Genomic DNA, 27607 nt, shown 5'->3' on the forward strand with positions numbered 1-27607 from the left:
CATTCATGCATTTATTAATTCTTTCATCAAAACCCTCCGCTGAGTCTCAGGCCTTCACAGAGTTTACAGTAGGAGAGCGGGACAGCCAACCAGGTGATTTCAACAGAGCATGTAAGTGCTGAAGGGAGGTAGGCAGGGCACTGTGTCCACTCAGAAGGGTTTCAGAATTGGATCTTGGAATCAGAGCAGCTCAGCTTCCCAGCACCGGGGGAGGGAAGAGGGTGCTGTGTGTGCAAAGCCCAAGGTCTTAGGAGAAGAGACATGGAGGAGTGGGCATGACATATTTGGTGTATACCAGTAGTTCAAGAGGGCTGAGGCGCAGGGCGTGGGAAGGAATGAAGAGGAATGAGCCCAGGAGTGGCAGGGGTCAGTTCACAAAGGGCCTGAGCCCATCCATTCCCACAGAGACACCTAGGAAATGTCTATTGTGTGCCAGATCCTGCTCTAGCCCCTGGGTCCTCTGTGCTGGAGAAAAAAACGGGCCCATGCCATGTCAGTATGCATCTGCCATGCGTTTAAGATGAGAGAGTTTGCCAAATGACATTGATTCATGCTGAATGTTTTGGGCTGTTATGAAGATACTTACAGTTTCGGGCATTTGAGGAAATCACTTTGTCCCCGAGTAAATATAGCAAAACCACCACGGGGAATTCCCCACACATTAGGAAATACTCAACAGAAAGTTTCTGTGTTGCTTCCATTTCAATGACATGAAAATGTCCCTGATGCATAGGATACAGACAGTGATGAGCAAACACACCACTGACACCATGTCAAAAGTAAGGAATAAAGAAAATAAAAAACGAGCATCATTACTAAGGTCTTTATTAAATGAACAATGAAAACAAAGGAAACGGCTAAAGGAAATGGCTTCCTAAACTTCCATGAAAACTAGGTTTGATTAAATACATAACCTAATGAACATATTTTTCTGTGTTACCCTTCACAAGGCCAAAGTCAACTGCTGCTATTCCCAAAACGTCATAGAAAGAGAGATTCGTAGTGCACGTTAGGATCTGACCTGAAGGAGTACAGACTTGGGAAGAGAACGCAGGTGAGTGGGTGGGTGGGTAATTCTGATTTCCAAGATTGGTAAATACATTTTTCAACCCAGCTAAAAATCACAGAAACCTCATTGTACTGCAATTATCTGGGCACTTTGCAATTTTTTTTTTTTTTTTTTTAAAGAGACAGTCTCACTCTGTCGCCAGGCTGGAATGCAACGGCTTGATGTTGGCTCACTGCAGCTTCTATCTCCTGGGCTCAAGTGATCCTCCCATCTCAGCCTCAGGAGTAGCTGGGACTATTGGCATGCGTCACCACACCCAGCTAATTTTTTGTATTTTTTGTAGAGATGGGGTTTCATCATGTTGCCCAGGCTGGTCTCAAACTCCTGGGCTCAAGTGATCCCCGGCCTTGGCCTCCCAAAGTGCTAAAATTACAGGTGTGAGCCACTGCGCCCGGATGCTTTATGAACTTGTGCTGTGACATATACCACTTCTTTCTTACAGCACAACAGTTAGATGGCTGGGCCCTACGTGATCTGCTAAGTCACCATGATCTTGAACGACTGATCTCAAATCTCAGTGACTTGGTTTCTTCATATGTGATATGCAGATAGGGGCAGTATCTTTAATAATGGCTTACTGTGAGAATTAAAGGAGTATAACAAATGTAAAGTTAAAAAGTTAATGAATGGAAAGCATTTAAAAGACTCCCGTCTACAAAAAGAGGCTATAAACTAGAGAAGATGTAAGATGGGAAAGCAGCACTCACTCAGGACCTTCTCCTATCCCTCCATACAGTCCACACTCGGGACCTTCCCCTATCCCTCCACCCAGCACTCACCTTCTCCTCTCCCTCCACCGAGTCCTCTACCTTTGTCATCTCATTTCACTTCACAATAATCCTAAAAGTGCCACAAAGAGGCACTTTTACCTAACTGAACACAGTATTTGCGTTAGGATTTCAAACTTCAGAGAAAACCACTGATCTTCAATTATACAAAATCAGAGAATAATAAAGCCACTAGAAAATGGAGTGCAAGCACTTGTGATATTAGTAATTGGTTAAATGTGTTATACAAATGCTCACTAAGCACAGGCCCTAAAGTTTGCATAAAGAAGCCACACCGTTGGATGCAACTCCTGTAGGAATGCCTACGCATTTCAGCAACATAGGATGACCGCTTAGGGTCATTATGCCATCTTCAATGTCACCATGTCTGTGATTTTAATCATTTCTCACTGTTGGAGAAGGCTCAAATCCTAAAAATTTCAACCTTTCTCAGTTTCACTTCAGGTATCAAATGACAAAATTTATGAAATTTGTGCTTAAATCCAGGAATTACAAACTGTGCTGAAATCAAGCTAATTAAAGTAGAGCTCTGCTGGGAAGATCTTGCCTGGAAGGATAACAAAGGCATTCCCAAGTTCCCAAGTGTGTTCCGTTTAAAGATGTCAAAATTTGCAAGTTTTCTCTAAGTGGGCACAGAAACAATTTCAAAGATATATAGAAACACAACCTCAACAGAACAGAAGGATGCTACCAAGAATCAACTCAGAAAGACGGACGCATACAAGTTCAATGGCATGATGGCTGCACCAAGCGAAAAAGGGGAAATTGTCCCAGAAGCAGAAGGGTGGATGTTAGAATCAGGAGGACTAAAAGGAGACTTAGAAGCCAGAGTCCAAATTCAAACCACTACTTCCCAGTAGAAAGGAAGTTTTTATGCTGCTGCCTCTTAAACAATGATTATCATGACAATACTGATGACGATAGTCTAATTTAAATTCAAAATCTAGCACCTACATGTGTGAGGTGTGGCGATCTTAAACAGTTCTTTTGAAATGGAAAATCTTCCTGGGGGACAAGGTTATGAAATACAAATATTATCCTATAGTATTAAACACTGTGTCTTAAGACTCTCTTTAAGGTTACACAGAAAAGATGAAAAACCAGACTTTACAAAAAGTAGGTTATATACAAACATTCTCAAATCCTGGGGTCAGAAAATGTTCAGTAAGTAAAACGTAATGAAGAACGAAATAAACTTGGCATTGTGGAAGAAGAAAAGTTATTAAAGGCATCATCCAAGTGTCCAGTAACTTCCACCTCTCCATTCAAATCCTATCCACCTGTCAACCCTGCAGTTACTGAAAGACTTTTTATGTGCGCATGGGTGTCCCCTTCCTCTTAGAAGCCACATGTCCAGTGACTTCCTCACTGAAAATGATGAGGAACCAAGACTTTTGCTAAAATCTTTGATTTCAGACCCTACTGTCACATGCCAAAATTCGTGCAGAACACTTTTTGCTACAGCTATGATTCTCTTCACTCAGCCCCTTTATGCCAATGTTTATACGACCCCACCAGTGAGGGCTTAGATAGGTGAAGCCTGCTCACGTCTGAGAGCCCCGGCTTACTCACCCTCTGCCTGCATAGCTTGCGTCTCAGGTGTGTGCATGGCAGACTCCTTGTCAAACCCAACGCAGCTCAGGTGTGTACATGACGGGTTCCTCATCATGGCCAATGCAGCTCAGGTGTGTGCACGGCGGGCTCCTCATCAGACCCAACGCAGCTAGGGTGTGCATATCACGGGCTCCTCGTCATGGCCAATGCAGCTCAGGTGTGTGCACGGCGGGCTCCTCATCAAACCCAATGCAGCTCAGGTGTGCATATCACGGGCTCCTCGTCATGGCCAATGCAGCTCAGGTGTGTGCATGGCTGACTCCTTGTCAAACTCAACGCAGCTCAGGTGTGTACATGACAGGTTCCTCGTCATGGCCAATGCAGCTCAGGTGTGTGCACGGCGGGCTCCTCATCAAGCCCAATGCAGCTCGGGTGTGCATATGATGGGCTCCTCGTCACGGCCAGTGCAGCTCAGGTGTGTGCACGGCGGGCTCCTCATCAAACCCAATGCAGCTCAGGTGTGCATATCACGGGCTCCTCGTCATGGCCAATGCAGCTCAGGTGTATGCATGGCAGACTCCTTGTCAAACTCAACGCAGCTCAGGTGTGTACATGACAGGTTCCTCGTCATGGCCAATGCAGCTCAGGTGTGTGCACGGCGGGCTCCTCATCAAGCCCAATGCAGCTCGGGTGTGCATATCACGGGCTCCTCGTCATGGCCAATGCAGCTCAGGTGTGTGCACGGCGGGCTCCTCATCAAGCCCAATGCAGCTCGGGTGTGCATATGATGGGCTCCTCGTCACGGCCAGTGCAGCTCAGGTGTGTGCACGGCGGGCTCCTCATCAAGCCCAATGCAGCTCGGGTGTGCATATCACGGGCTCCTCGTCATGGCCAATGTAGCTCGGGGGCTCCCTCCCGGAGAGGCCCACTGTGAGGAGGCAACTCAAAATAATCTCCCCACAACCCTGAGATGTAAATCGCACATTCTCGCCTTTAGCACACTTAACCTTTATCTTAAAAAACTTTCTAACGCATTTCTTTGTGTTTTCTGACATCCCTAACCCACACTCAATAAATGATGACAACGATGATAGTGTTCCCTTTTGCTGATCTTTTCCACTGTTTTATTGCAGGCATTTACATCAGCCTCATCTATAATAAGGACCTTAATACATAATGAAAGAATGAAAGAATGAATACTCAAAGAGGTCCACAGTCTAGTAGGTGAAGACAGACATTTTCAGACCACTTCACAGTGTTAAGTGAGACACGGGTTATGGTTCTCCAAACAAGGGAGGAATTCACAAATACCTGAGCAGTTCCTAGAAGGCTTCAAAAAACAGGCAATGGCTTCAGCTCATCTTAAAACATGTGTTCCTCTGCCAGGTGACAAGGAAGCAGAGGTGGGAAGGGCATTCTAAACTCTTCATCGAAAAACACAAATCATCACTTTCCCCTAGGAGTACTCTTACCCTGGAGGGCTGCCGCTTGCTGAGTGCACAGCATATGCCAGAGGTGGAGCTTTACAAACGTGACCTCGTTACACCTGGAAGATCTGTACCCAAACACATTCTATGGAAAGAAAACAGGCTCAGAGAGTTTTAAAATCCCCGCCCAGTCTGTAAAGAGCTTCCCCGTTACGGCGCCGTCTACCTTCCTTCCTCTCACGATAGAACTCACCTTGAAATTATTCAGTGACTAAAATAGGAACTGTCAATGCTGACATCCAGGGAATTCACTAATTAGATACTTACTATATAAATATCTTTATGTTTACACAAACTGACATTTTCAAGTTCCTAATCTCTATTAAGAATAACAGATTGTAACCCTCTCCTGTTTATTCCTTAGAACAATTTCAAAATTCAATCCCTCATCTAGAATGCTCCATTAGGAAGATAACAGAGAGAGGAAAGTGAATTATTAAAAAAAAAAAAAAAAACCCGTAAGTTAATGTAATTAAAAAATGCAACACCTCCCAAATAAGCTGGCCTCGAGTGAAGCATCTGCCTATGGAAAGGGCAACGGGGCTGACTCACGGTTGGCTGAGGGGCGTGGGCTGACCGTGCCAGCTGCCCCCACGGTAGAACTAACATAATTCTAGGATAGGGAAAGTAAAGAATAACCTCACAGGGCATCAGAAAAGGCAACCTCCAGGTGCACTCAGGGTAGGAGGTATCCTGGAGTCCCATGTCCACAGTCCCAGGCTACTGGGTGGGGTCTAAAGCTGTAGGTTATGGCCCAGGCTATCGGAGTCAGGACTGTCTCGTAAGTTCAACTCACTTACTCTCTTTTGGTTTTAAACTCAGTAAAGCAACATTCTGATTATAACTTGGCTTCACAAGTAGCTTTTCTAAAAGAAAATGTGTTGACTGCTGACATGAGTATCCCAGTCTGCTTGACAATGTTTCTCAATTTAAAGGAAAAACACTGATTTATGTAATTATCTCACAAAATTTAGTGATTATGACTTATTCAGATTCTCCCTAGCTACTGATAAAATCATGTTTCAAGAAGTGCAACCTGAAGACCAATGCTGAGAAGGCAGATGAGATCACACCGTCCTGCCATGGAAGCCCTGGACAAGACACTACATCCATCCAAGCAGCCCATCCTTCTCCCAGACATATTCCTTCCCGCATTCCAGTCACGGCTCAACGCGCCTCTCCTCCATAAAACCAACCCAGACGAAATTCACCACTCTCCCTGAATCACATCACAACGACACCCACTGATACCAGCCTTCATCTCAACATCAGCAGCAATGCAATGCTTGCTGCACATATTATGTCAGGACACAGTGTGTGTACATTAGAATGGAAAAATGACAAAGGAGCTCATGAAATTTGAAAGAGACAACTGCAGTCTTGGGAGGCTGAGGCAGGAGAATGGCGTGAACCCGGGAGGCGGAGTTTGCAGAGAGCCGAGATCGCGCCACCGCACTCCAGCCTGGGAGACAAAGTGAGACTCCTTCTCAAAAAAACAAACAAACAAACAAACAAAAACAAAAAACAAAAAACAAAATGAGTACAGTTTGGGGAAGAAGGATGAAGAAATTTTAGCATATGAAGTTCCATATAAACCAATAAAACAGAATGGCTGCCCAAAACCTTATTATCCCCTTGGAATAGAGGACGTCAAGAGCAGGGTCTCAGTTGTTGGCACATGTGGGCCACACCGAGGCCAGCAAGGACAGGCTGGTGGGTGTCAGGAGGAATGCAAGCAGGACGGAGAGCTGGATGTGATGAGGAAGTGGGGACGTGACACAGACAGGAGGACACTAAAAAGCTATTCAATTTGATAAACAATGAACCTCTGTAACTGGATTAAGCTGGAGGCTGGGGATTCATTTTTGTGCTGAAGTTTAGGAAAGAAGCAACTTTTCAAGATGAATTAAAAGGGGTGGATACTTTAAAATAGGAATTTGACTTCTAATGATCAACTAAAGAAAAAAGAACCAGGAACAAGGCAAGGTACAAGGGAGAGTATTTTGGCTCAACCTATAGATGAACTTTCTTAAGCCAGAGCCTTCTGAAGTAGGAATCATGTAATGTACAAAAAAGTATGGCCTTGCCACTGATGGTCTCCTGTGGACTCTGCCAGCATGGACAGATAGGAACACGTGCACCGTGTGTGCGGGGAGAGAGGTTGGCTGGCCGAGCCTGACAAAGTCCTTTCCCTGACCTCACGAGCATCAGAGGATGTGTCGAGAATGCGCACATCCAGAAATCTGCTGCTGGTCAGGTCCTGAGACTTGACGTGACTCAGGCACCCACTTAGTTATCACCACCTTGGAAAACAGGGTTACTTGGGGTATTTGGAACATTATTTCACTGAAAAGTTTGCAACAGGACTTAACCTTTTATTTCTCCTTACCCAGTACATCACAATGTATAGCTCTTATGAAGAATAATACTTTTTTTGGAGTGAAGAAATACTGACGTACTGATTGTGCCAAGGTGAGAAAACTGATTAACCTACATCCAAGGCTAGCCCAGCGCTAGTTCCGTGTATCAGTTATTTTCCTGATTCATCTCCCTGTTGGCTACTGGCTCATCCTTAAACTGTGATTCTGGGGTTTACAACTTTTCCTGTGACTTCTGCTATGTCCTCTACCAAGTCTAGGTTAAACTCTCTCAATTCCCAGGTCCCTTCTCTACTGGCACCAAATTTACCCCATGCCCCGGAATTAAACTCCTCTCTCCAAATATACCAGATTCCTGACCCACTGGCTCCCCCAGATGTGCCTGTGTAAACACTCTCCTTTAGTTTATCTCCAGTTCCTCTGGACTTGTGGTCCCCACGTCTGCAGCTTAGACCTTCCCTAAATGACCCTAAACGGCCCCTCAGCATTACCCTCAGGGTTGCAAACTCCTAACTGGATTCACTCACTCCTTCCTCTCCCCTCGAACACTGACTTCCTGAGATCCACACTTAGGTCCTTATCTCTGGACTATCACTCCTCCAACACCACTGTATCAATGGCATCTCTAGACCGCACGACTGGCTTGTAAACATACAACCCCTTTAGAATTAAACTGAATTACAATATTTGGGGCTCCATGTAGAATGGATATATCCAGTGATACCTGTCCTTATTTTCCCTGCCGATAATGTCATTTATTTCCTTTGTCAAGTACTGGACTAGAATGGTCACTCTGAAAGGATGGTGATGATAGTGTTGATGAAGTTCACTGGTGGCTGGAATTGGCTAAGGTTAGCCATCGGATTGAACAATAGTTTAGGAACACCCCTTCCCCTGTGTGTCATGGTTTCATACACTCATAACCTAAAACTTAAATATAAAAATATGTGGGTTATATAAAAGCAGTGACATCTAATCCAGTATAATTTCACTGCTTAGTAACAAATGATAAAATTAGGCTATAGAACACTTGAAAAAAAATTTAAGACTAGCTTCATTAAGTAAAATATTAATAATTATTGCATGGTTATAATGCCAGTCTTTCTTAAAGGGCTGTTTTCCTAATAAACAACAATGAAAACTTTCGTATTATTTTCTCCTTTGCCCAACATTTTTTATTTTATATCCTAAGTGGAAGGAGACAAGCTTAATATAATATCTGTATTGACATAATCAGATAGCTATTTAATCACATAGTTATTTATGATATAGATTAAAGATATGTATTAACAATAGTATAGAAAGAGATCACAGTAATACAAGTATCTATTTTGAAAATAATTATTCAGAAGTAACACTGTGTCTGTTTCTCCCCATATAACTCTTTCTGGGTAAGTTGGCTTTTGAAATTATTTTAAGTGAGCCAAATGATCAAAACAGGCTTTTCTAATTGGCATTAAATATTGAGACTGGCCTCTTTCCCTTTAGAAAGCATTAAATTTTGTTATAAAATATTGAACATATTAATATTGGAAAACTCAATAGAAATTAAGTCAATTGAGGTACCACAATGAGTAAAATCTGTGTAAAATACATTTATGTGGTTATGTAAAAGTGTGTGTCCACGTGCATGCACATGCATACACACACACACAAAACATACACTCTCCCTTTTTCTCCTTCCTTTGAGTCTATCTTTTGTTTTTTCTAGCCTCCCATTAGGGTCTCAACTTTTCTCCCAGAATAAAGCAGCCCAGCCACAGTGCCCTAATGGACCAGATTCCTGCTGGTGCAGTGAAGCCTATCAAAAACAAATTTCCAGTCAACACAATGACATCGGAGTAAGGGGCTGCCTGCAGCCAGCTTGTAAAACGTAGTGGTATACACTGTGGTCATATTGCCAGAAGTGAAACAAATCCTCTATATTTCTACATGCAACAATATTTCCGTATTTTCAATTAAGTACAATTTAGGACATCTAACAAGAGTTGAAAAGCTCTTCTCTAACGAAGCCCAGCTCAGAGTTATGGAGTGTGGGGCAGGACACAGAGGCGGGGAGCTCCTCCTCAAGGAAGCCGCATGTCTATCAGGAACGAAATATAATACAAGGGAAATTAGCACTCGGGAAGTTTAAAAAAATTCAAGTTAAGGAGACTAAGGATGCCTGCAGAGAAAAGATGGCCATGATACAACGTAAGCAGACACATATGGCAGATGTACAAAGCCACCAAATTAAAGTAGAAAAAACAGATAACAAAATCTACACATGAAGGCGTTGGCTGCTTGTCCTGGAGCACTGATGGTCTTTATCCACCACAGAAGGCAGCATGCCAAGCTGACGAGAGCACAGGCTGAGGAGGCAGACAGCCTGGACGGACCCCAGCTCTCAAGGAACGTCTCCGTCTCCTTGACAAGGACATCCCGAATCCAACCGCTTTTCATCACCTCCACTACCCTCATTCAAGTGAGCACTATCTCTTGCCAAGACCATCGCATTTCCATGCAGTCCTTTCTCCACCCAGAAGTCAAAGTGACTTTTTGTAAAAAAACAAATCAATGTAGGCTCCTCTCTTGCTCACAATCATTCTATGGCTTTCCGTCAGAAGAAACATCTCTACATTCCCTGTCTGGTCTACCTTACTTCTTTCCTCACTCCAAGCCCAACCGACCGTATTCCATTCCACTCACACTGCTCCATCACCAACGGCTCTGCCAAGTCCATGTTCGCCTCGTGTTCCATTGGCCATTCCAGGCAGTGCTCTTCCCAACCTATTTTCACGGCCCTGGCCTTGCCTTCATTCAGATATCTGCCATTTCCTCACAACTTCTGTGAGAAATGGGATGTGTTCATTATTTTAACTGTGGCCATAGTTTCAAGGGTTTATACTTCTGTCAAAACAGATCACACCGTACACTTTAAATATGTGCAATTTATTTTATGTTAATTATACCTCAATAAAACTGTTTTTTTAAAGTCAAATTCTTAAGAGAGATTTTCCCTAACCTTGAATGCACAATCATCTAGCCCCTCCCTGCTCCCACTCTCTCTGGTTGTCTTCCTCTTTCTGCCTCTTTTCCCAGCACGGCATTTTCATGCACAGTTATTAGTTTATTTGCTTATCATCTATCCTTCCCTGAGGGTTAGCCTCTGTCTGCAGGATCTAGAACAGTGGCTGCTACCCAGAAAGCGCTGGACAAGTATTTGGTAGTAAACAGGTGTGTAACTTGGGCCAGTTCCTCAACTCCCTGCACCCACGGGCTTCTCCGTGAGCATGACAGCGCAGCACCAGTGGTTGTGGCTGGGATTAAAGGGATAGTATCAGGGACAGCACAGAGTACAGTGCCCAGCACAGGCCAACTGCAAGACATTCATTAGCTACCAGAGGTTCACAGAGAGGATCAAAAATTTGAGGAAATTCACTGCTAAGTTATCTAGTCCTTTTATTTTTAATGAGTTAGTCACTGCTTTGCAATAACCAAGTATTTTCTTCTCCTTGCCTCCCAGGCTCCTGATCAATAACTGTTGATGCTCATTAGTAATAAGGGGCAGGGGTCTTACTTTTGAATGACAGAAGTTGAGAAAACTGCTTTCAACACCTTTGCAGTTATTCTAGCAATACTTCGTAGAGTTGTGCCAGGGATGACTATTTGTTTTGTATTTTCTAATTTCTAACTTAGTATGTTTCTATGAAGTATGATGAGAAGTTTCCTAGAATTACTGTTTTTTTTGGTCAGATCCTGTTCTGTATGATAGTCTTATTCTCCAATTAACTTTGGTGTATCTGTTAAATATTCCAAAAATGATAATCTTAGAAATTGTCTTATTTTACTTTTCATTTAGAAAGTTATTTCTAAAAATTAATACCCATAAAGAAAACACACAGACTATGAAAATAAATCAAAGTTAATGATTTAGATTAAAAACTACACATAAAGATGGAATAAATCTGCAAATATGAAGCCCAACAACAGAGGAAATAAAATAATTTTGAAATAAAAATGCCATGTTTAAGGTTATTTTCTGGTAGTTAAGTAATCTAGGCAAGCTATGATGATGATCAAGGAAGAAGCGGCAAAGCAGTGAGTCAAAGGCATGCAATCAATGAGAAGACGAGGCAATGAAAGGCAGAAGTGTCAACATGAATGTACTCAGAACTCATGCTCGGTGTTCTGCAGTTTGCCAATTTTCTACAAGATCTCGGTGCAAAAACAGTGTAGGCAAATCAACAGAGGGACGATGTTGACTAAATGAGTCAACGAACCAAGAACAGGGAGGAGAGAAGGTGAAGGGCTTGGCCCCACACCAAGGGCACGCCTTTGTTAATCCTGCCTTTCCTTCTCATTGCCTTGTGGGGATTTCCATTGTTTACAAGTAATTGGTGCAGTGAACATGTTCTGCTTACATCTATTTCAGATGTCTGTATCACAGAGAAGAAAGTAAAGTTCAGTACATTTGAACATTTGGAGGCACTGGGGGTGTCACAGTAGTAATGGTCGAAACAGAGAAGTTATTTAGACTCTTGTGTGGTGTCCTGTTACCACATGAAGGGAACTAACACTATTATTCTTCATTGTAATATTTAATAGGTGCCCACTCCAGAATCAAGAAAAGGAAAAAAAAGTTGCATGTGAAAATACTAAAACCCAAACTGTGGCAGCGACTTTTCATTTCAGACAATCAATTCAGTCCCAGTAAAGGCAGTAGCAAAAGGTCAAAACAAAATCATTAAAGAAGTTTCTAAAGCTTCTAGAAGCCTCATTAAAAACCATATCCTGTTAAAAGTACGAAAACCCTGGAGAGTCAGGTGAGATAGCGTGAAGCATGTGTGTTGGGAGTATTCCCATTAGCAAGAAAATGGGAGACCTCCCTGGGTTTAGAGAGAACTTGATTCCAAAGCTTCTTAACACACAGCAAAACAGAGAGGCAGTAAATGCCCCATAGAAGCTTTCATTTAGAAAAGTGGCAATGTTATCATAACGATGTTGTTGAAGATTAAAACAAACAAGATTTTTAGGTATCTGTAATGGTAGAACACTTTTATCAAGTGACCCAAAACTTTCTCCTTTCTTGGCTAAGAGGAAGTCAGCATCAAAACGACATTTTTCTTCTACCTCAGCCCTGCTTCTAAGTTTTCATACCTTGATAAATGAGACTTCTAAATAAAGTCTATACTACTGTTCAAGAGGGTACTGACTTCTATGTGAGCAGCAGAAATAATGAAAACAAGAGCCACAATTCACTGAGGACCTACTAAGACTGCACTGATTTTTCCATCTTGTGAATTACCTAACTGCTTACTATTTCAAAATACGTAAGCATTAAAGGTGGTAGGTAGGTATCAAGGAAGTTCCAGTTTTCTTGCAGCTACATATTGAAGCATTTGGATTGGCAGCAGGCAGCTTTGGAAGACACGAGCTGGACATTTCCAAGATCGCTATCTATCAATCCTTCTTGGGCACCACCGGCTTCTGAAGAGGACTCTGGAGCACCGTCCTCCTGCCTGCTGTATGCAGCTGGCGTTTGGCGGATGTCTCATGACCATTCAGTGCTTCCACCACCCACTTCCCATTTGGCCTCAAACACTCTTCTACTGCTACTGGGAAGGCAATATTAGTCAGGATGGTCATCTGGAGCCATCAGCCTATTTAAGAACCTATCAGTATTGCTGTTTCTTGAATATTTGAATTCTCTGAATTGAATCCAAGAGGGACTAGGTCATGTCAAACAGACTGTGCGTTTGGGCTGTGGACTGAGAGTGCCTGCCGCTGTGTTGACCTTCCTATTTCAGAGAGGTCCGGAGGCTGTGGCACCTCGGCAGAGTCGTGCCATCTTTTCAGCAGCAGGGAATACCACTGCTCATCCACAGAAGCACTCCCAATCTCCTGTAAAAAATAACCTTTAAGGAGTCAGGCTTTGTTCTTTACTTGTCTACATTGGGTCTTCTTAACCCGGGAATTTAAAAAACCCTCCCTCTAATTCCCTCAAAAGTGTGGGCAAACTTTCAGAAGAGTACTGATATTTTAGTAACAGGGATTTTGCTTTCCTCATAATCTCAAAGATGGGAACAAATGAAAACCATGAAAGAGACTACCAGGAGATTAGGGTTGTGATCTAGCATTATTTGTAATTTTACAGAATTATCGTGTATGACAGCAGGAAGAGCCAGCAAACTCATCTATCAATATAAAGTTGTTTCTTTCATTTTGTATTCAAAGGAACTTAAGTACAGTGAGGTTAAGTGATTCCCCTGAATCCTGACCATGAGCAAAAAGCCTGGGTTCCAGACCCACTAGCTCATAGTCCGAAGGGCTTTTCATTTGCTAATATGCCTCTACTTTTTACAAATTTCCAACCATTCGTTATAAATATTTATTTCAAATGTGTGTTTGTCAGAAAGAAATGTACCTAATGAAAATATCATAAATAGTTTCTTCTGTACGATCTCAAATTTTCTTGCCCTATTCGCCACACAATTCCATTTCTAGCTTTCTTCGAGTTCTTTTCCATTTGTTTTGTAAGTGGACACCATGGCTGGATATAGACTTCCTTGATTTTTCCACAGTTTGCTTCCCAAGCTTTAGATTGTCCTTCATTTTTACATACTAGCGTGCTGTCTAATTTGCATACTGAAATGAAACCTTTACATAAAACACCTTAAAAGTTCTAGTATTTTTTCTTTACTTCTGACTTTTATTTTTGGAATACATTAACTCTAATTTGAAATCTTATTTTAAGGCCAGACATTCTAACTGTTGTTTTCTCTAATTTCTAATTAGTTATCTGTATTTCTACATAGCATTCTTAGACAAGTTTATTTTAAATGCCCAGCATATTTTCTTAAACATATGTCCTCTCTCTCCTAAAAGGTAAACTTGATCTTTCCTTAGGATTGATGCCATAAGGATGTGATGAGACAAAATTATTTTTTTAAGAAATACAATTTTTAATACAGATAAAAATATTTCAGAATCACATGTAAAAACGATAAATTAACTTGGTAGTGTCGGGATTCAACATTTACTACATTAGAATTCAGTACTAATGATTTCCACAGAATCGAAACTGCAAAGGTGATGTCTATGGATACTTATTGTCTTTTACACAGAGCTTTGTGTAAGAGATGAGGGGAAAAGTCAGCTAAAAACTAGCAATCTGGAACATGTTGTTTTACAAACAGACTGAGCAGTCTAAGTAATGAAGACTAAGCGCAGGTGAATGTCAGTGGACAACGTGTATTAACGAGCAGCAGCTTAGAATAAATAACAGTAAGATATGATACTCTCATGGCACATAAAGTGAAAAAAGCAGCTACTGAGCAAAAGCTCCCATTAAAGACAATCGCTGGACAAAGGATGATGAAAAGAATTTGCTCTTCTGAGTAGCTAAAGCAACATAAGCTAACAGAAGCAGCAAGCAGAACAGAACAGCAGCCTCCATGAGAGAGCAAGATGCCTTCTTTCAAATGGTGATCGGCAGCTCCTACTTTCCACGGGCTCCTGCCCACTGAAGGCTCAGAGAGAAGTATCCTGGATTCTGCTGTTGTGTTTGATGCTTAATTATTCTACCTCTGAAGTCGTTTTCTCTTTGCCCCTTGGTTTTGAAGGTGTGAATTTACAGCACTTTTTGGTGTTCTTGTGTAAAAGACAATAAAAAGGAGAGGGGGGTTGAGAGGTCATAAGAAACGGAGAAAAGAAACGAGAGGAGGTAAGTAGAAACAAAAGGCACAGGGAGAAAGGCCACTGTTCTTTGAAAGACAGAGGCTTAGCGCTTCACTTTCATTGAAGGAAAATGGTGGGCTACACGCACGGGTCCTGCCTACCTGTTTGTCTGTATGGGGCTTTTATCAGTGAGTGGGGCTGACTCTGATCTTGGCACCGCTGCCAGGATGACAGCACCGGTACCTGGGACGCTAGTGCGATGCCTCCTCCCTCCGAGGGGAGACAGCAGCCGTTGTTTTGTTCTCTGGCAGGCGCTCAGTGTGCGCTGGAACCTGCATTTTGCTGCTGCAGCCTGACTTGAGCTTCCGTTACTTTCACGTCTTAAAATTTATTTTTTAATTTAAATGATGCCATTTCACATCCCACTCCACTGAAGTTCTTTATGTACCCTGCCAAATTCAGCACTACCAAAAATGATGCTTTGAAATTCCCAATTTAGGTGCAAGTAAGAAGCAGCTCAGCTGCAGGTGGCATGGAAAACAGCATGAACTCGGGCCCTCTTACTTCATAATATTTTTATTTCTCCCAGGTCAAACGAAACCAGGAATCATTTCAGCTAAAATTAGGTAATACTATTCACTGGGGGAAAAAAGCAAACTACTTAAAGGGGCTTGTTAGAAAACCACACAAAATTGCTTTTGTCCCTTTTCTAAGATAATGCAAATAAAAAGGAGGAAAAAAATAAGGAAATTTCGTGGTTAACTGAATGGTTTCAGCATAGTCTGGTGTGGAACAGGAGGTGGTCATCTGTTAGGTTCCTCCACAATGACCTGTTTCTTCTACTAGTCAAACTGACACGATAAACCACACAGACTACTAACCCTCACTTCAATGACCAAAAGGAAAATGCTTTTTTTTCAATTAAAAAAATATTATTTGAGAACTCTGATAGTACTAACCAAAAAGGCTATCACTTCAAATGATTAAACTCATCTAAAAGGAATTCATTAAAATGTATTGAAACAGTCGCATCCTCAAAGAGAGCAACACGGATCAGCTGTTCAAAGATAAAGCTTAGGACTGTCATGTTATTTTAGTCATTGTTTCCCAAGATATTTTGTTATTATATTTACTTTAAAAAATCTGTTTTTTATCTGCCACATTTATGTTTAGTTTTTTCTTATATTTAATTTTTAATGCAAACCAAATCATTCAAATCATGGTCAGTTTTCAGTTTCAATCTAAGAAAGGAAAAAAAAAAGACAAATATAATTGTTCTAAAGTATACATTAATGTTTTCCAATTATAATTGTTTGATTTTGAACTAAAGCATGCACAAAGTAAACAGACAAATGAATCACTGTAAAGTGTGGTCAAAATATTTTCTCCCCTGTGATTCACATTTTTTTAACAATTTACAAAATAAAGTACATTTTAAAGGGGTTAATTTGATTACAAAAATCAAATCAAACATGCACAAAGAGAGCATCTCAAAGCACAGAAAGAGGGCTGTGAAAAATGTGGTGAGGTTTTCCTGGGGACGGGGCGGAGAATAAACGCCACAGTTATTAGAATCACACAACCTCCCTGATTCTCACAGGAAATCTCGCTTTGTGGAATTGGAAAATTCCATATTCAATCATACTGTTAGTCACAAACCTGAAAATGATTCTCTAAATTGGAGTAAATGGTTTAAAATGGTTCTTTTTCCACTTTGGTTTGTTATGTAAAATGTTTTTCTTGCATGTGTAATTCATTGCTTTTCTGTTATGTACCTCTAGATAGTACAGCTTACATATATGATAAATTAATTCATAATCTCATAAAACCACCTTGAGACATCACTTAGAACTGAGGTAATGACTACTTTGGGGGTGACGGTGCTATGGGCAGCAATGAATGGCTAAGGCAGCAGTATTTAAATGCAGCGTTACGGGGGTCTGTCACTTAGTTTTCACCCACAGTTTTAAGGGTGGTCAGGGAAGACGTCGGTGAGACAGCCTGAGGTTTGGACACTGCAAAAACCAGGTTGTACTGAAATGAAAAACACTAGTGCTAGGGAGCATTTGAAACGTTCCTTAAGAAAGACTTCTAATTACTATGTTATTGTATGAGACCTTGCCTGGATAAGAGGAAAGAAAAGAAAAAAATTAAGGACAGACCTGTTAAAGATCAAGAAAGCAGATATATATATATATATATGGCTCATTTGACACTGATATTTCTGAAGAAAATTTTAAAAAATTGTAAATAAAATCAGGAGAAAATGAATCTTTAGAGAAAATATTTCATACTGTCAAGGACTTTTAAAACATGGTTCGGGAATTTTATTTTTTCGATTTTAGAATTCTAGCTGCCACATATTAAAACAGAATTTCAGCTCTGAGAGTAGTTTTCCAGGCAATGTACGCTCCCTGTTGAGAAGCCAAACTCGGTCTTTTCTCTAAACAAGCACAATAAAATGGGCAAGTTGTCTGTAAGGGAGGGAAAAACAAAAACCAGCACAGGTTGCCGGAAGAAACATCAACTGAAAAATGTGATACAGACAAAAAGTAATCTAAAATATGTTTCTAGGACACACGACAATCCATTCTGCTGGTCCAAATAGATTTTTTTTTAGCGTAAGAATTTTCATTAGATCTTTTGCAGAAATAAAGTACGGCTCCCACTTTTAAAAATCTCAGATGCAGGGGGACAGTTTGAGTTTTGAGTCACACTCACAAGTCTAGGGTGTTAAAGGCAAGGACACAGGTTTCAATGTACTCCGGGTTAAAAAAGTAATTCATAAACTGTCTTATTTCACCTGTTAACTACTGGAAATAGGCAACTAATACAAACAGCGGGTATATTCAGGCAAGCAAATGCATAGGAGTCGTTGCTGGCTGTTATGGGTAAACCGAGGAGCACATTTCTGTCAGGGAAATACGGGTGGAAATCAACACCAACAACAAAATGCACACTCCTCACTTCTATCCCCAATCTGTAAACAGGGAACGAATGCATGATTCTAGGCCCTGAGATTTTTTGTTTCCATATATTTGAATACTGACGTGGCTCTCAAACTGTTTCTCTGGAACTCCTTTAAAAGTAAACAGAAGCTTTCCCCCCTCTCTGCTAATTATATACTTTTTAAATAAAGATGTAAGCCCTTTATTGTTCATAATCTCTGCTATCACTTGCTTGCACATCTATTCAGATCAACAGCATACAGTTAAGTGGAAGAAAAAGCTAAATGCGATTGCTGTCTGCAAAGCAAGGATGAATTTTTAGTTTTTAAGTGCTGTTCTTGTGTTTCATATTAAAATACTGAATTCAAGTCACAGGTTCAGAATCGCTGCACATTTAGAGCTTTTTGTAGTTAAACATCTGTCATTTAAAAAAAATCTAGAATACTGGCATAGGTTAGAATAAAATCTAGTGTGCATCCTGCAATTCTACAGATTCCATTGCTGGTGGCCATACATCTTTGATGGCAAAACTACACTGGTTGTAGCACCATAAAAATCAATAAATATTAACCTTTTCTGACACTTTGTGCATGGATACTTTATCAACTGCTGTCAGGTAATAGAACAGTCAGTGATGAACTGTATTTCTCAGCTAAGGAATCCAAGACAAATTAGAAATCAGTGTAAATTAACAGACTTTTTAAATTAAAAAAATTAGTAACAGATTTTATTTCCTGTAGGAACATAAAAGCTAGTAAGCTTACATACATTTTGAGTAGGTGCCTTTGGTGGGATGTAAATATCAAGCAGCACTTTAATCAAAAGAACTAAACAGTAAACACATTTCTACAGGCGCCTCATATAATTAGATGGATTATATATAATCCATTTTTAAACTTCAGGTGACATGCTAACTAAGAAGGGGGGAAATATTATTTCATGATAACACCCTAGTTTATTTCTCATAGCAATCCACATTCTTTTGGATGAGATACAGGTAAAATCTAGTATAATTTCGTAGAAATTTGAAGGGGAAAACTGTTCAGTAGAACGAGAATGTCACTTTGTGCTGGGAAACTTTCATACAGTCACTGTAATAGTGACTCTTCAACGCTAATCCCACGCCATCCTCAGGGTCCCAATTACTGGGCTCCTGTTCCATGTGGTACATATCGTACACAGCAAGAGAAGAGACTGTAGGTTGGGAACTACGACAACCGACACACTAAGGGCTTCATTCTAGTCACTTCACGGTAAATAGTCCATGACTTGGTTCTTCCAACATTAGTTTTTAGCTTTGCAGCTGTGACAAAATTTCACCAAACAGCCTAACATATTGATCAACTAATGATGTAAATACATAACTAAACTCTTAATATCTTAAGCCTGGTAATTTAAATAGCAACGTCTATCTGTATTTGCAATCTCTTTCAGTATATGCATTTCTATGCCTTATGGGTGACAAACAAACTGTGTTTTATGGTCCAGTTCCCTTCAAAAATACTGTGATATCTGGTTTTCTGTTCTTCGTTGTGCACATGTACCAGAACTTCAAAAAAAAAAAAAAAAAAAACCCGTGAAATTTCAATAGGGCAGCAATTCAGACAAATAACTCATCCTTCAGATGGAAAATAAATGCTTCATACATAAAGTAACAGCTGTAAGAAGGAGAACTGCAATGTGCTAAAATCACTATTAACGTAATGTCAGCCTAAGAAGAATCAGAATTCTCAGGAAAATAACAATGCATTAGTTATATCTCTTTAGGCTGCAAATTTAAAAAATGGATTTTTTGGCTGGGCATGGTGGCTCACGCCTGTAATGTCAGCACTTTGGGAGGCCAAGGCAGGTGGATCACGAGGTCAGGAGATTGAGACCATCCTGGCTACCACGGTGAGATCCCGTCTCTACCAAAAATACAAAAAAATTAGCCAGGCGTGGTGGCATGAGCCTGTAGCCCCAGTTACTTGGGAGGCTGAGGCAGGAGAATGCTTGAACCCGGGAGGCAGAGGCTGCAGTGAGCCAAGATTGCGCCACTGCACTCCAGCCTGGGCGACAGAGTGAGACTTCCATCTCAAAAAAAAAAAAAAAAAAAAAAAAGGATTTTTCGGTAGAAATAACTCTAATGAATCAACTTTTTAATAAATATTAACGATTAGGTCTGATAATTTTTATAGTGAACAGCTTTGGAGATAGAGTAAAAAAATTAAAACAAAATAATATGGATCTTTCAATATGATCTAACACTTTTTCATTCCTCAAAAAGAAGTGGATTCTCATAAGATGTTGGAGATGAGAAACACATGCACATCATCCAAGTACATTACTGAGTATCTGGTTCCCACTGAGGCTTTGTGGGTGAAAGCATGACAGCCAGATAAGCATGGAGAGGAAGCGCCCCAGATGGGCACCACGGCAGACAGACTCAGGGCTTGAGCCGCCCCGTGGACCGGCAGGTCCCTATCAAAACATGCTAGAGGCCCAGGCACCAACTACCTTATACAAGCACGTTTCTGAAATGACTAACATCTTTAAAATTTAAACTTCAGGTCAGAAAGATTAAAAAGATTTCTTACAAACCAGTCGAAACAGGGAAAGTCTTGGGTTTCTGTTCTCTAGTCACGCTTGATTCGCGTAAGACTGGGTTTCCTGTTTATGCTCTCTGATCCCAAGTTATGCTGGGATAGGTATCTTTCCCAGCCTTCCCTCCATGTTTGGCACCAACCTTTAGCTCAGATAGAAAACAAACAGAAGAAATACAAAATCTTGCTAGATCATCCAAGATAAAGACCTCCTACAGCCAAGTCTGATGATCTTCACTTTTCTCTGATAACGAGCACCTGTGAGACTGCAGCTCATTTCACAGCTTCAAAAGCCCACTTTCCCCGTTGCAGGGGAGATTTGTGCAAAAACGTTTGTGGTGGACGTAAGAATCACAAGTTCCTTTTCTCTAGTTTATATTAATAATACCTTAGAAATGCACGGCACTAAAGGGTTGGCAAAGAACTTTCACACAGGATCTAATTTAATGAGGGCACGGCAGTTAATCCAGCCATCAGATCCACACCACAGTGATCTTCAACCCCACGCGTGGGGCATCCCAATCCGGAAATGAAGGTCATCTGTTTTTAGGCTAACAGATTTTATTCTAACATGATCCTGCCATCCTGCAGAAGTCACTGAGAATATGGAGAATCCGTATATGAGGTGGGAAATAACTCGAGCCCTAAATACCTTTGTCAACTCTTATATGAAGGAATAAAACAATCCTCAATGAATAACATCATCATCGTTGTTGGGAAAGTTTTTCCTTTATTTTGGAGACTTCAGTCTCAAAGCTAAGTATCCTCTCCTACTAAAGCATTTCTCTGTAGCTCTGTATTGGCACCATCAGGCATAGGAAAGAAACGAAGAGGGACCCAGCAACTCCATTTGCTACCTGAAGCAGGAATAACACACATGCTGAGCCCATGTAAGACCATTCTGAGCAACTCTGATTTAGTACAATCCTATTTGGACTTGACATGCTATGTTCAAATATTTGCTTAGCAACCCATTACAGTACATTACGTGTTTTGAGTGCATGTGTTTTTGCTTTTTGCTCCATGCCTGAAATATCAAGATCCCTCAATTAATAAACCATCAGTGAGAAAACCTACTATGAGCTGGAGCTACATGAAAGCAGGTTCCTGTGCAGCAAATGTGCTCACCCAGTAGGCCCCTCCTGCAGCATGGCCCAAATAGCCAAGGGAGAGCGAGCAGGAGGCCAGGGAGCACAGGAAAAGAGTGGTGACACGCACATGCTACACTGACTTCAGACACTCTCAAATAACGGGGCAAGAAATCCAGCATCTGGATCAGCAGGCCATGAGGGATCAGTCAAAGTCCTTTGTCATTGCTAAGCACATTACAGAAACCACTGGATGTCAGTTTTGTGGCAATGGGAAGAAGCTGCTCCAACAGGAAAGCCTTGAGTCAAGCAGTCATGACAGAATCAGAGGGATGGTGCCAGGGCAAGGCTATGGGCCTGGTTCTGCTGCTGGGATTCACTTAGGGTACTCACCCCACCTTTCCACATGTTTGTTAGGTCACCCTGAGCTAACAAAGGGGATGTCTGTGTAAGCGTCTAGAAAGAAAGCAAGTTCACTTTATGTGCATTGTTCTATCACCCCAATTCCAGAACAAACAACCGAAGAAAACTAAGCAGTACACCCAAGAACTGTGAGCTCCCCCTGCACCCCCTGCCCACCCGCAGGGTTCCGCAGTGCCACCTGGGGTTGGCTCAGGGGGCTGAGGTGAGTAAAGGATCCAGGTGAGCGAGGGAGCGATCCTTCACCAAGTTACCTGTGAGCTGCAGACACGAGCAGAGCGGCTTCCTTCACTTTCCCCACAGCAGCCCCGCCAAGTGGGATTTATGACTTCAGTGTTTTTAAGGAAACAGAGGCACAGGAAAGTTAAACATTTTACCAAGGCACAAAGCTAGAGAGTGACACAAATCTTACCATGTTGCTCCTCTGCTAGCAATCTTCACTGCTTTCCCCTTCTTCTTGGTTCAAAATCCTCAACATACCTTTCAAGTCTGGCCCCTATTAACTCTGAGTGCGTCAGCCTCCACTGGTGTCTCCCTCCCTCTAGCTGCACAGAACCTTGGTTCCTGGGCCCAGCTTCCTCCCCAGAGAATACTAAGGGCCAGCAAAGTCCTCCTGGGCCAGCCCTGCCCCAGTGCCCAGACAAGTCCTTCAGGTCTCAGCTGCACGCTCCTTCCCCGGGCAGGCTTTTCCATGCCCTCAGCGCCCCCACCAAGCTCCTATTCTGTTATGTTTGATCCTAAGTGACTTTGGCCTCAAGTAGGTGTCATCTCTGCTCTCACCCGCTCTATTGGTGGCTCCCATACAATGTCTACCTCTCTGGCTACAACAAGCTCCCACAAGGACTGCAATCACACATGTTCTGTGCATCAGCTGATCCCTACATGGAGCAAGTCAACCTACTTGTTTCTCCTAATCCTCGGAATCTTTCGTAAAAGTTGATTACTTAATGGGCAGGTACTATTTGAAAGTTACTGTGGCAGAGACTTCATATGTAACTTAATAAGCTAATTCTCATGAAATCCATGACCAAGAAAGGCTTTTGTATCCATTTTCTCCCTCAAAAAGCTAAAACTGAGACATGGTGTGTAAACTTCCCAAGATCATACAGCAAGAAAGTGTCAGAATTGGTTCAAAATTGGGTTTATCTCATCAGAAGACAATTGTTCTTTCTGCCATACCATGCTAGAAATCGCAATATAACTGGAAAAGAGCAGGTCTATTTCCTTAATTTCTATCAGTGAGGTCTTGAGAATAGTTTTAATAGCATTTGTTATTTTCTCTTTTGATTACAAAAAGCAACACACTGTAGAATATATAGAAAAGCTTGCATTTAATATATCAAGAGTTCCAATTTTCCTCCATAGGATTAATTAATCAATGGGTAATGTCAACCTTTTGGGTTTCTGTCAGTTGATAAAAATGGGCATCTCACTGTTTTGACGTAGTGACAACTAATGAGGTTCAGCATTTTTGCATATACTTTTGGAGTCTGCATTTTAAATTGCCTATTCAGATCCGTCTTTTAAAAAATCAGTTTGAAGGAGGTTTCTCTATATAAGGAATACATATTAATCCTGTTATCTGTCTTACATGTTATAAATTTTTATATTTCACTTCTGATCTCAGAATATTGAATTGCTGAATATATTCATATATGAAAATTTAATTGTTATGTTTTGTTTCTAAACAGAAAACATAGTGATTACCTGTCAATATATAAAGACTTCACTAAAATAATGAAGATCAATTTTCTTGTATTTCAGGTGTAATATTTCAATATATCTATTCTTGAGATTTCAGAATACAAAACAAAGTAAGAGTGAAGTGGAATGTAAATGTCTAGAGGATACTGTAGGTATGCATGTTTAGATAAAGGAATACATATCACAAGCAACAGAAATCATGTCCTAAAATAATAAATATACGTGATCAAAAAATCCATCTTTAGAATTTAAGATACTTTATTACCCTCTCCTTCTGAATCAAAAAGTTCTCCTCACACCTTGGATTGTGTCTTACCCTGCGATGTCAACTCTATCTCTATGCTCTTAATGACTGTTTTCTCTTCTTGAGCTTTTATAACCTAACCAAGGACAAGGGAACGAGCTGTCTGTCTTCAGTGGGGTGACTGCCACCCATCCCTATTTGCTTCCTGCAAACACAGGCAAGTTCCTTTGTGAACAGATCATTTTCTAGAGGTCATTCCGACCATAATTTCAGGCCCTAGCCACTATCCTGATGGTCCTTCTTAGAAAATTGGACCCAGTGGGAACGTTTTCTCCCTCTGCTTTAGTCTATGGGTCAGCATTTTCCTTCCCTTGTAGTTCTTAATTCCCTTAAGTGGCAATTATTTAAGACACAGTTAGAGAAGGTGCAATCTACATTCATCCAATAAAACCTAAATATTAAAAAGGACAGAAAAATTCAGCATGGTTACTAAGGATAAATGGGACAGCATTTAGCATTTGAAAGGCACCAATGAAGTGGTACATGAGTAAATGGATAAAATTTTTAAAAATGGTTGGAGGTAAAAAAAAAATTAAGACGATCTAAAAGGGTACACTATGTGTCAAAGAGACAGAGCATCTTAATTACAAAAGGTTAATATCACAGTCAGAGTCAAGAAACAGGTGGAAAGATCACTCTAATAAATACTACCTGGAAATTCACCCAAAGGTAGCAGATACAGAAAGTCTACATTTGAGATTTTTCACCAGTATATGATAAAAACTTGGTTACTATAATGGCCCTAAACACAGACGTAACCAATTCGTGCTCAGAGCATGATGTTGGGGATGAGATCACCCTAATATGCGGAAAGACATACCAAGACAATTATGATGACTATATGGACAAAAGAAGGTCTTAAATAAGGTCAGATGTTCTAAAAGAAGCCAAAGGAGCAATGTAAGAATTCTGAATTTGATGGGGCCTCCTCAAAAGCATAATGCTCTGGAATTGGTAAAAAAAAAAAAAAGAAAAAAAAAAGAGGTAATGAATTCAAACGACAACTTATTCATGAAACACAGCTGCAAAAATCCTGAATATGAGCATTATGCAGATGATAATAATATCACATGTGAGCCATGGGTATTGTGGAATACACAGCATTTCCAGATCTACCAAGTATAATCTTGACTAGAGACACCACCTTTTCCCATGGTATATATTTAAGAGCAGAAAGATATCTGTGAAATTTTAATGATTGATTCAAATCTGGTTATATATTACATTTTTAAAACTTAATGTTCAGAATTTGGTCTTTGATCTAACTGATCACTTGCTTGGTGATCAAAGAATTGTATTTTGCTAAGAAAATCCAACATGTGATACGTCTAAAATGTGGTAGACATATTTAAAACTTCTTGGTTTAAAGTGGGGTTTCATACATAAAACTGAATTCATTCCATTAGAACCACTTCTAAGGTTTTAACTCTCACAGTTATGAAAGGTCTCATCCCTACAATAAATCCCTTATTCTGATCACTCAAAGTGGTTCTGCTTCTGTGATCGAACCCTGACTGATAAAACACTTTTGGGATGGTGACATTTCATCCAAGCAGCACATATAACACTGTCAATTATGTAGCATAAAATAGTAGCATAATAGTGGTTATACAGAAACCAAAGGCTGGCTTCAAACTCTAGTGCTAGTCTTTTAAGTTTCAGTCAGTTATTTCACCTCATTTTTCCTACCATACCATTAAATTAAAACTAATAGTAGCATGAGATTGTCCTGAAAATTAAATTACACTCTTAAAAACAGCCTAATATCTGGCAAATAGTGATTGCTTGTATAAAATAGTTGTTACCATGTTTGATCTGGTCAATGACCTAGAATGAAATGGAATTGACTCAATGCTGCTTTCTAGATTGTGCCCAGACTCTCGAACAGAAACAATATGACTGTGGAGGAAATTTCCAGACGCTCTATACAGGTCATATGCTCAGGGGTGCCTTCCTAAAGCACCTCTCACTTTTCTGTATCAATCTTATATCATGGGAGAAAATGTCCAAAATCTGTTTGGTGATAATCTGGCATGTATCAACACAAGACTAGTTACAACTTCTCAAATGAATTCATTTCTAGTGTCGTCAGAACTTTTAAAATGTGTTTTACAACACTATACATTTCACAAACTCAAACAAGTTTATAAAACCTCTCTCACCAAAATGTTTGAGAATTATTAATTCAGCTTTTCCATGACGATGCAGAAATCATCAGCAGATAAAAATGTTTTTCATTAATTATTTGGAAATATTACAGAAAGTTCATATCACCATATTTCTGAAATGGGGTGGCATCTTCCTGTTCTGATTCCTCAGTGCAAATCCAACACAACTGGAATCACCGTATCCCAACTGTCTAGAATCCTTTCGGTATAGGTTTTAAACACAGGTTCACACAGAGTCAAAGATCCTACCTGTGGCTAGTTTAGCAAGAGAAGGAACTAGACATACACCTGAGAACCCCTTACAGGGTCTTCTGTTTTCTCGGGAGGTGGGCACAGCTGGGTGGTGGTAACAGTCTGTGACTTCGTCATGTGGAAGCCTGGGACTCACTGAGAGGGACGCGGAGAGTAAGCCTAAATGCGCAGGGATGGAGTCTCACTAAACAAACACTCAGATAAAATGGCTGCATAAACTAACACGTCAGGTTTTGGGTCTATATCAAAAACTTTAGGCCGAACATTCCATTTTGTCTGCACTATGATGATAAAATAGTGTTTCCTGCACTTTGAGTGAAAATGACTATACATATTAATGTAACAGGTAATATCTTGACATCTTAATGCCTAGAAGATAAACACACCAGATTGACCCCGCCATAAATAATAAAAATAAATAGCCCTGGATTTCAACTGTCCTTGTCAATGTAAAAAAGATATTAAAAAATTTAATATGTTCAAATTGAACATCAAATATTTTTAAAATGTCCTCCTAGCATATTTCCTTAGAAGCAGATAGAGAAATTGGAGTGAAAAGTAAAAAAATATATATTAAGTGCTATCACAGAATTATATCTAAAACCAAAACTACTTCTTTGATTGAGTTCTGGATCATGATCTAAAAAGCACACATCAAACTAGCCGGGCGTGGTGGTGGCGCCTGTAGTCCCAGCTACTCAGGAGGCTGAGGCAGGAGAATGGCGGGAACCCAGGAGGCGGAGCTTGCAGTGAGCTGAGATCGCGCCACTGCACTCCAGCCTGGGCAACACAGCGAGACTCCATCTCAAAAAAAAAAAAAGCACACATCGCAAAAAGAAAAACTTTAAAAAAAATTACATACAGAGAGAAAAAGCCAGAAATATGGATGGAGATAATACATTAGGAAACCATTAAAAGACAACAAAAGGAAACCTAAAGTTTTATTCAGCCTCTTCTAAAGAACCACTTGTTGGATTCTCTTTCTTTTTCAGCTTTTACTGTATGTGCCGCACAATTCAACTTCTGAGCTCCTCCCTGGTACACACGTTACTGCCTACAGTCTCTTCTGCCTGCTTGGTGCTTCCACCTGTCTTCTCTTCTCACCTCTCTGATTATTCAAGTTTTACAACATCAAGTACTCCCCAACCTGCCTTCATGCAATTCAGATTAATCATCCATGTTTACAAGTGGAGTTACATGAGTTGC

At 40.6% G+C, this 27607-nt stretch overlaps 1 protein-coding gene and 1 long non-coding RNA gene across 5 annotated transcripts in view; one reads left to right on the forward strand and one right to left on the reverse strand.

Moving 5' to 3' along the window:
• ZNF407 (zinc finger protein 407) overlaps window positions 1–27607 on the reverse strand; it is a 460325-nt gene that overhangs the window by 106178 nt on the left and 326540 nt on the right. The gene's annotated exons all lie outside the window — the stretch shown is intronic.
• LOC126941543 (uncharacterized) lies at window positions 3584–4136 on the forward strand. Of its 2 annotated transcripts, none has more exons than XR_007721352.1 (3): window positions 3584–3628; window positions 3801–3886; window positions 4059–4136. It is a non-coding gene; the product is annotated as an uncharacterized LOC126941543 (long non-coding RNA). The 2 variants fall into 2 exon arrangements; XR_007721353.1 differs by having other exon boundaries at window positions 3624–3714.

Source organism: Macaca thibetana, chromosome 18, assembly GCF_024542745.1.
Source record: "Macaca thibetana thibetana isolate TM-01 chromosome 18, ASM2454274v1, whole genome shotgun sequence".
Classification (NCBI taxonomy): Eukaryota; Metazoa; Chordata; class Mammalia; order Primates; family Cercopithecidae; genus Macaca; species Macaca thibetana.